This window comes from Oenanthe melanoleuca, chromosome 6 (assembly GCF_029582105.1).
Source record: "Oenanthe melanoleuca isolate GR-GAL-2019-014 chromosome 6, OMel1.0, whole genome shotgun sequence".
In the NCBI taxonomy this organism is placed as follows: domain Eukaryota; kingdom Metazoa; phylum Chordata; class Aves; order Passeriformes; family Muscicapidae; genus Oenanthe; species Oenanthe melanoleuca.
The window spans coordinates 2,574,515-2,585,038 of record NC_079340.1 but is presented as its reverse complement, the minus strand read 5'-3'; the positions used below and the strand labels follow the sequence as shown (position 1 = coordinate 2,585,038).

Below are 10,524 nucleotides of genomic sequence, written 5' to 3'. Positions count from 1 at the left end.
GCTGGGAACCCAAGCTCAATGAGCCCAGAGTTCACAATGGCCACCAGGAGCCAAATTCCACTGAAATTGGTTGTTGCTGGAAACCTGTGGGAGACTCAGGGTGTGAGGGCCATGCTCAACCTCTGCAGGGACCTCAGCCTATTGAACCTCAATCCAGAGTGCTTTCCCAATCACTGGATTGGCTGGTTTTCCTCACTGGCCAGAGTAATATCAATCCAGACCAAGTGTAGCAGTTTATTGAGCTTTTCCCCCCCATTTTTTCTCCACTTTTTTTTTTTTTTTTTTTTTTTTTTTTTTTTTTTTTTTTTTCTCCCCCAGATGAAAGAAGCCCCAGAAGTCATTGAGAAGCCAACAGTTACTATCTCTGCTCCAGCTCTAGGTGTCCTTCTCCATCAGGTCAAGCATTTCTTTGTACACCTGCTCGTAGACATGCTTGCCCCAGAGGAAATCAAAGTGGACAAATTCGGGGATGTACTTTTTGTAGACCACGTTGGAGATACGAGGCAGGGTGATGTTTGCATCTTCAGGGGCTGAAATCCAGTCCTGGCCTCCATACCAGGCAGCCAGTGGGGTTTTCATGTTCTCCAGCTCATAGAAGGGAGGAGTGGTCTGGAAGACAGCAGAGAGGTAAAGGGCAAGCCAAAAATTCAAAGTGTATCCTGATGGCTGCTTGGAATTTCTTCCTTATCCCAAGGGATAGAAGAGAAACTATCACCATGGGGCCTCACTATGCCTGGGGCTCCTGTTCTTTTCACCAGAGGCTCAAGAAGTCATCACTGAGTGACTCTTTTTATTAGAAAGTTACAAACCTGCTTCCCCATATAAAAGACATTCCAAAATTACCATGTAATTCATAGAATCACAGAATGGTTTGGGTTGGAATGGACCTCCAAACACCATCTTGTCCCAGCTCCCCTGCATGTGCAGGGGCACCTTCCACTAGCCCAGGATGCTCAATTCTCCAAACTCAGTCCCAACCACTGCAGTGTTTTCATTGCAATTTTATTTATTTTTTCTCTGAGCATGGCTCTCTCTTACCTGGTTGTAATGAAGCATGTTGTCACTGCCGTAATCATAGTACTTGAATTCCCCTGTCCGATAGAGCTGGAAAAGGGGAGTTAAATTTATTATCCACACATTGGAGAGGTTTCTAAGAAAGATAAAAGAGGTGACAGGAGACTGCACTGCTCTCTCCTCCCACCAAGGCTCAGGGAAGTGATTTTTACATCTGGAACTGGGTGTTGGGAGAAGACCTCAGCACAGAAACCCACAGGGAAGAGCCTGGTGTACAACCAAGAGCCTCGAAGGAGACATGGCCTTTGGGCAAGAATTTTTGTGTGTTGTGGTCAACACCATCAGCAGAAGGATGTGATAGAATGCTTTTAATAATTAGGTGTATCACTAGTGGTCTTACTGACCCTCAGCCTTTACTCTGGCATCTCTTGTCCTGGTTTATCTCCAGTCTTTGTTCCACCTCCACCTCCTACGAGCCCCAAGGACTCTTGGACCTCTTTGTTGGAATTAATAACTTCATCTACACCAGGGTTTCAGGACAGCTCTGCAGGGGGAGCAGCAGGGGATTATTCCCAGCCCCTGAGCAGAGGGAAGAGGACACCAAGTGTTACCTGGCGCCAGTGCAACATGTTTTTTATAGATGTGGAATCAGGGTAGTGGGCCAGGTAGACATCCATGCGGCTCTGCAAGAAATCATTGGAGAGGTTTACCCAAAAAAATCCATGTCAGAAATAAAACCAAACCTGCTCAGTAGCCACATGAGCCTCACTCACACACTCACACAGAACTCTAGAGATCCCTGCAGCAAGCTGAGCAATTCCCATGGAGGGCTGGGCAATGTAGGAGTCTGCCAGGTTTCCAAGGCAAAGTAAGGGTCCATGTCTCATGCTCAGGATCCTTTTCCAAAGACAAAGCTCAACTCACAGCAATAGCTCTACGTATTGTTCCTAATATGTTTCCTTCTTGGAATATTAAGGAATTACATCAATGCATTATTTGAGAAACCCCCACCCTGGTGCCTCCAGCCTGAATTTTTATACCACTCAAAGATGTGAAAGGCCATGTGGAGGCAGCAGATTGACAGCTCAGGATCACACAGTGAGAAAGTGGATCTCTTGAGAGGGGAGCTGGAATGTACATACCACGTTCAAGCTGTTGGCAAACCCACCAGGCAGGTAAAAGACCAAAGAGCACAGGGTTTTCAGCACGGGTAGATGCATATTCTGGAAATCACTTGCTTCAGGATATAATCCTCATCAAAGACCACTGTGTGTCCTAAAATGAACTGTGGAAATCAGAGGGTGTATCAGTGGGGCTCACGTTCTTTTTTGCCTCCAGGTGCTCCCCACCTCTTTGCTCACCAACTTTGCTGTGCTTTGTCATTCTGGCTTTTCTGAAATGGCCACGGCCCAGGAAGAGCCCTGACCTTCCTAGGAGAGGTTTCTCCTGGGAGAAGGGACCCAAACCCAATTCCTATTAATAGTTCTCTGATTGAGGTGTGACAGGAAGATGATTTACCCACCCTACAGGCTCACAAACACACAGAGCAGGGAGATGGAGGTGATGCACAAGCACTGTGTGTCTCAGGTGACCTTGGCAGTCCCTCCCCCCTCACACCTCACGTGTGGTGAGCACATACCTTAACCAGTGCCTCAGGAAGGTCAAACACCCTCACCAAGGGGGACTTCATGTGTGAGTTCACGGTGATCGGCGCCAAGGCGAAAAACATCTGATTTTTGCACGTGATTCCCAGCTCTGGGGATGATGAGAAGGCAATGAAACCTGTGTGAGGGAGAAGGAAGCAGACCCTGCCCTGTTGTTTCTGAGGGAGTTGTTGACTTCCAGGTGTGTGTGCCCATCAGAAGGCCCCTCAGACATGGCTCTAGCAGGTCGGGCTCTGGCAGCAATGAGATGCACCCAGTTTGGGGCTGCCAGTGCTCAAAACTCTTCTGTTAAAGCAATTACCCGCTCTTTTCCCTTTTGTTGTTTGGAAATGCCTGGACATTACCCTCCCTGACCAAGGTTTTAGGAATACTCCCAGACTGGGGGTGCACAGCTGATGTGACTCTGCCAGGTCTGCTCTCCTCCTTAGTACCTATGGTGGTGCCTTGGGAATAAGCCACGTAGTACAACTGCTCCTGCCCTGTTCTCTGCAGGATGTAGTTGATGGTCGCCGGAAGGTCATACATGGCCATCTCATGGAAGCTGCAGGGGAGACAGGCACATGAGAAAATCACTCTTGCTGACCTTGCCATGGCTACTTGGGTGTGGGCAAGAGCTTGGGCAGGAATGGGCAAGCCAGATTCTGCCCGCTGGCAGAAGGTGTGACTATCAGGAGCACCCCTCCTCCAGCCTGCAGACACTGCTGAGGGTACCAGGGACCTGCCCACCCTCCAGTTTCACAGAAAACACACCTGTAAGCTGAGTATTCCTGCTGGTAGAATTCAAACTCTTTGTGTTTCCTCGACCAGCTGTTCCCCCGGCTGTTCCCGATCCAGACGTCATAGCCAGCGTCGGCGAGGATGAAGCCCAGGCTGGTGTTGGGCAAGTTGGTGACCCAGTGCTTCCTTCCAACACCAGGCCGTGCTGCAGGAGGACCACAGCCTTTGGAGCTGGAGGAAGAAGAGGAGGGATCATTTTCTCTAAGCACTAACAGAATTGATCATTCACATCCCGGTATTGCTTTGGCAGCATCCCCATGGGAAGTGACACCAGCGCAGGGACGTGGCCACCTCTGTCCCCAGTCTCTCTGGGGAGGTGTTTTTGAAGAAGGACAGGGCAGAGACTGGAAATCTGGAGTTTTTTACACTGATTTGCTGTGTATGTATGTGTGCACATACATGCTTCCCAGGGGAGGGACACACTGCCAATAACTGGTAATTACCCCAGTAATTACCATTACTTTGAAACAGGGGTTTCAGTGCAGAACAGGAAGATCCCAAAATGGTGAGATGGCATTGAACTGGACACAGGAAGGATGCAAAATAGTGAGATGGCATTGGATTGGCTGCCTGGTTTGGTTTCCTTTCCTGACTAATGGCTTTTTGCTTCTCCACTGTCTGGTTTTGAGCTGAGGTAAAACCTGGGGCAAGATTTCTCTGTCCCATTCATTCTCCTTCCTCTTTGGAGCAAATCCTCTCAGAACAAGGTGGGCACCTGCATTTCTTCTGCTCCCAAGGCTATTGCCTGATTTTCCTACAGGGAAAGCTGCCTCCTGGAGGACCCAGCCCATGGTGAGGCAGCCTTGGGCGTGTCCTACTCCAGCCCAGCAAAGCTCTGGGGGTGCCTGGAGCAGGCAGAGCTTGCTGTGGCACTTGGGGACAGAACATGTTGGGTGCCTGCGCCCCTGCCTTGTGGGAGATGCTGAAGCTCTCCAGGTTGTCTCTGCCATGGGGAATCCTCTGCAGGGTGAGGTAATAGCCATCGTCTGTCACCACCTCGTGCTCCTCGTAGGGGTACCCGTGGTACCGGACAATTTCGCCCTGTGGGAAGGGAAGGACAGCATGGGACAGTCCCCAGGGAGGGAGGATCTCTGTCCTGAGGGCTGGCAGGGCTTGGCTGGGCAAAGCCATCTGTGCTGCTGGTGACTCTGGGGGGAGGGTGGACTCAGGATGTCCCAATGTCCCTTCCACCAATGCTGTGGCGATGTCATGACTTCAGCCAGAATTTCTGGCAGGTCTAATGAAGAGCTGTCCCTTTTTGTATTGCAATCAAGAGCAGGGCAGCACAGACAGCCAAACTCTGAGCTTGAGAGGGCTGTGCTGACCAAACCTGCTGACTTGGAATGAAGCCCACCATAAATGCCTGCCATAAATCTCTGTATGCATAAGAAGAGGGAGACAAACATCTAATAAAATCCTGGTGTAAATCCTCGGTGAAGACACACAGAGCCTGTGGGTCTTGCACAGACCATGGCAGCACAGGGAACTTGCACAACCAAGAAGGAAAAGAAGGGACTTACAACACCCATGGACACCTCGGGGTTTTCTGCTGGCTTTGCATCGATGAACATTAAACAAGAAATGGTGAGGAACAGCCACATCATGGTGATCTGCAAAACATTGTGGTGAGGAGGGTGAGAGACTTTGCTGGCACTGGCACAGAAGCTGGGGGGAGTTCTCTTGATGTGCACTGCTCTTCCATCAGGGTATCCACCTGACCCCTCAGCAGGTGAAATGATTTTAAAACTGAAGTCCTCTAATGGGTCCTGAAAATGGCTCATTTTGCTCATCTTCAACAAAGCTGGAATTCAAATTCCATCCCATTTTAATCCCACATCCTCCATCAGGCCCTCATACTCAGAAACATGCACAGGTACATGTATGTGCCCAGGCAAACCTGGTTTTTGAGGGGTGATTATAGATAATTCATTTTAAATAATGTCTTGGATAGCTGGAAGAATAGGTCATTTTTGTTCCGCTGATAGCTGAACTAATGAGGAGTAAAACACCCAATTTTAAGTTGCAGGGCCGTGTTCTTGACAAGAAATCAAATAATGTGGTTTGTGTGGGTTTTCCTTACAACTGAGAGAGACCCTAGGATGCTCCTGGCTTGTTTTTGCAGACCTGAGTGAAATACCATCTCAGGACATCCCTGCTTTTCCTGGGAAAGATTTTGGTGTCTGCTTCAGCTTGTTCTTACCACAAAACATCTGACTGCTATTTTATTTCACCGAAACAGAATCACAGAATGCTTTGGATGGAAAGGGACTTCAAAGTTCCAACCCCTCTGCCATGGGCAGACCCCAGCCATACAGGAAGGGGTAAATTTGTTGGAGGCAACAAATTCGCAGCAGAAATACTGTCTCAGCTACTCAGAGGAGCTAAGTAGCTCCTCTATTGTGTGGAGCAATTTAGCAGAGACCTGCTAAATGCCAGCGCCAGGTATCTTGCACGCATCATTGCTTCCCTGGTGAAATAGAGGCGATTGGGAGCAGGTTTCTGTCACTTCCCTCATCCCCCTTGCCGTTCTGCGGGGGGAATCGGCTCCGGAGGTGGGAGAAAAGGCAGGGGGGAGAAAGCTGCCTGCTCCCTCTGGTGTCCCCGGAGCGGATCAGAGAGGAGGATCAGCGCCTGTACCGCTGCAGCCCTCGGGCACATCCATCCCTCGGGCACATCCATCCCTCGGGCACATCCCTCGGGCACATCCGTCCCTCGGGCACATCCATCCCTCGGGCACATCCATCCCTCGAGCACATCCATCCCTCGGGCACATCCATCCCTCGAGCACATCCCTTGGGCACATCCATCCCTCGGGCACATCCATCCCTCGAGCACATCCCTTGGGCACATCCCTCGGGCACATCCATCCCTCGGACACATCCCTCGAGCACATCCCTTGGGCACATCCCTCGGACACATCCATCCCTCGGGCACATCCATCCCGCGGGCACATCCATCCCTCGAGCACATCCCTCGGGCACATCCCTCGGGCACATCCATCCCTCGGGCACATCCATCCCTCGAGCACATCCATCCCTCGGGCACATCCATCCCTCGGGCACATCCATCCCTCGGGCACATCCATCCCTCGGGCACATCCCTTGGGCACATCCCTCGGGCACATCCATCCCTCGGGCACATCTATCCCTCGAGCACACCCCTTGGGCACATCCCTCGGGCACATCCATCCCTCGGACACATCCCTCGAGCACATCCCTTGGGCACATCCCTCGGGCACATCCATCCCTCGGGCACATCCCTCGGACACATCCATCCCTCGGACACATCCATCCCTCGGGCACATCCATCCCTCGAGCACATCCCTTGGGCACCCTCCCGCTCACAGCACCGGCTGTGCCGGACCCAGGGATCCCACCCGGTCCCATCTCCCAGCCGGGCCACCAAGGGCTCCCCACCATCATCACCCTGAGCTCCCTGGGGTGCGATATGGGGACAAGACCCCTCCAAGAGGGTTGGACTCCTTATTTTAAGGTCGAGCCTTTAGAAAAGACAAGGAGAGACTGAACGCATTTTTGTGGCGTAGCGTCAGGAGAAGGGCATGCAAATTCCAGGGAAGAGCCTTGCCTGGGATGGCCCTTTTCTCTCGACAATCAGCTTGAAAAAATATTCCCTCTGTGAAATGTCCCTCATCTCAGCAGATCTGGAGAACCCTCGGTGACCTCCGAGAGGTGCAGCAGGGTGACAGCTTTTCCACCTGACCCTCTCCAAACACCGCCCTCCCCTCCCTGAGCAGAGACATTCCTTTGGAGGCAGGATACCCGGGAAGCCCTGCTGTCCCACTTGGGGCTCTCCAGGTACCTGCAGCTCTGTTTTGCTGTCTCAGGCACCCAAGGAAGAGGGATTACCCGTCGAGGTCCGAGAAGAGGAGTGGGAGGCTTTGTCCCCGATGTCCCCCGAGCAGAAGGTCGCTGCTGCCTGCACACACTGCTCTCATCGGGCTGTTATTCCCTTTGCTTCCCAGGTTGGGGAGCGTCAGGAGCGCCACTCCCTCTGATCCCTCCTCCTATGAATGTGTAATTTACCTGAGGGCTGGAGTCTGCTCCGGCAGGAGACACCCTCCCTGCCTGGGCTGCCTTGGGAATGTTTTCGTGGCGCTGCACAGGAGCTGGGATCCGTAACAAATCGGATGTTTCCACCTGATGGAGTCATTTGGCATGGGCCATGCCCTCTGTGAACCCGAGGATGGGCAGCCCCTGGGCTCTCCACCTGCACTGGGACTGGGTTTTGTGCTGGTGCCCTGGGTGCTGAGGGGTGAGTGGGACAGCCTAGCTCATCCCAACAAACTCTAGTGGGAAAACCATCCAAGCTCCTTTTGGCTCTTCCTGATGCCTTCTGACATGGAATGAGCCTGAAAATGCAGAACCTCCCAGTCCCAATAGTAACTTCAGGGGGTGCTCTATTAAAAAAAAAAAAAAAAAAAAAAAAAAAAAAAAAAAAAGGAAAAATAAATCCATCCCCAGGGAGGGAAGAAGCTGTGGATGGAGACTTCACATCTTGCCAGACCTTCAGCTGGGGATGCCTTTGGCCAGGAGCTGCCTGGTGCCTGAGCAGGTCCCTGCAAGGGATGGTGATGGCTCACACGAGCTGTGGGTGTCATTTTTGGCACCTCTGCCTTCGTGGCCACCTCTCCACTCCTCGCCCAGGTGCCCACGATGTAGGGCTGACTGCATCCCGTGGGATCCTGCATCCCTCCTGCAGTCAGCACCTGCCAGGCGTGGTCCAGCCACGCTTGCTCAAATGCAGACGTGCTTTGGAAAGCCTACATAGCTCCACCTCTATGTGGATCTGTAATGACTGGTCTTTACCAGGACTAGCTAGAGGCAGTGCCAGAAGCTCTCCCAGCTGGCTCACCCTCAAACGAGCAGTGGCTCAGAGAAGAATCTAATTTTTCTTCTGCAGGAAGAGGAGGAAAGGTGGAAAAACAAGATCCCCTTTCCTCCCAGCCCCCAGGAAGAATTTGCCTTCCTTTTGGGGACAGGACAACAGGAAGACTATGGCCACAGGTTAACTGCTTAGAATGTACAAGTTTCAACTTAACACTACAAACAAGAAACCATTCAACCTTTGGAACCCTCAGAACACCAACTATCAGAAGAAACAATTTGTAAACCAATAAAATCCCAGATTTCCATGCAGCAGGTGCACAGGTTGTTTCAGTCACTGCTCCACACACGGCTCTATGTCTGCTGAGGGGCCAACAGGAGGTGTGTTTTTGTGGTCCTGGCAGGATGTAGAGCAGGGCACACACACCTGGCAGGTACCAGGTCTGTGGAAACACAAGCATATCTTCATCCCCAGATACTGAGATCACAAAGACCTTCCCAAATACTGGTAAGAAGGTCTTGCACCATTACCCTGGGTTTGGGCAACTGAGCATCACTGGGTGATTGCAGTGATAACAAGTGATTTAAAATTACTGGATTCTGGGAGTTTTCCTAATGGTTTAGAGTACAGATAGCTTTAGCCCTCTCTGTTTTTAAGAATAAATTTTAAAGTGCCACGGGCACTTTCCACGATGGCTTGTCCTGCTGCTGAGTGAGGAATACCAGTGTGGTGTAACACCCCCAAGAGCTGTGGGAAATGTCTTGTTTTCTGTGAAATGTATGCAGGGCCATTGTCTGTTTTGATACCTAAAGCAGCAAAGGCTGAATGCCAATGTACAATGATATCCCGACTCTTTCCTCCTTTTAAAAAATTCCTGTGAATATGAGCAAATTGTTATAAATATTAGTGAATGATGGGTCAGAGAGAATTATTTAATGGGTTTCACTGTTCATTGACCTGGTGAGCATTAGTCAATCAAAAATGCATATTGTAGGTGCTTTGAATTTGGTTTTTTTACATTTGCATCTCTGCTTTTAAATACTGAAACAGAAAATGCAGAAAGAGCACAGCACTGAGCAACCTGGCCAATAATTTTCTCAGTCTTTTATTCTGAATCCACTGTATTCTACCACTTGGATGTGTTTATATCAAGGCAAGTAAGTTCTGTTTGCTGTGGTAGCTGAACAGGTGATGAGAACCCACCTCTATTTTTAGCCTTAACAACTCCAAACATGAACATAGTTTAACCTATTAAATTCAGATTACATACACTTATTATGAACAGTAAGATGATACATCTAATAGAACAATAAGCATTACTAAACAAAATTACTTGCAACTGTTTCAATGCTTTACCTTCACCCAGGGTCTGTAATAGCTGGACTTGGATACCCTTTTCTGGAACAAGGCTTCCAAGTTTACCTCGAAAAGAGGGTTCAATTTTTATAAAGCTAAATTTACAAGTCAAATGACTTCAGTTTTTAAAGATTAAAACACCTGGGATTTATGGCTTACTTTCCTTACCAGCCAGGTTCAGGGCTTGATCAGGGAGAGGAACTTGATTGGGAAGGTTTTCCTTAATGTATTTTAAAAACAAACCTTTATTAATATTCACTGAAAAAGTTCTCCAATATAAACAACTTACAAATAAACAAAGAAATATACATAAGTAATCATCAAATAATATCTTATGGCTGCATGCCTGCATGTATCAGGCATTTCAATTTTGTCAATTGTACTAAAATGCATAATCAGTATACTTAACATCATTGCTTAATGGCAGCAGTGCAAACAACAAACCCTTTTATTTTGTTAAGAATTTTGAAATCGAGTCAGAGTTAGTAAAAATAAAAAAGGAAGGTGTTATTTCACAGTATACATGGGCTAATCAACAATTTTAATCAATTTAAACATGGGGTTTTTTTTTGGATAATCATGCATCTTCAATTAATATGTTTTCTTCAGGAAAGGCATAAGGCTGCAACCTTATGAGTAAAATTTTTATTAATTCAAAGTTCCTGTTAATACCTTCTCACATTTAGTTTTTAGCCTCTGTAATCTCAAATTATTTCAGTTCTGTGATTATTGCATCTGCATGCTTAGCTGTAAAAACCTAACATTAAAAGCCACAATCATATTTTGGTTCAAAAATAAGAAAACATACAAATTAGTATCTTAGTGATAGCAGTGACAGATCTGCTACATCTAGAAACTTGCTATGGAC

General features: G+C 48.9%; 1 pseudogene; it reads right to left on the bottom strand.

Moving 5' to 3' along the window:
• Positions 1-7,447, bottom strand: LOC130255152 (putative lysosomal acid lipase/cholesteryl ester hydrolase; annotated as a pseudogene).
• Positions 7,448-10,524: the final 3,077 nt, after the last annotated feature.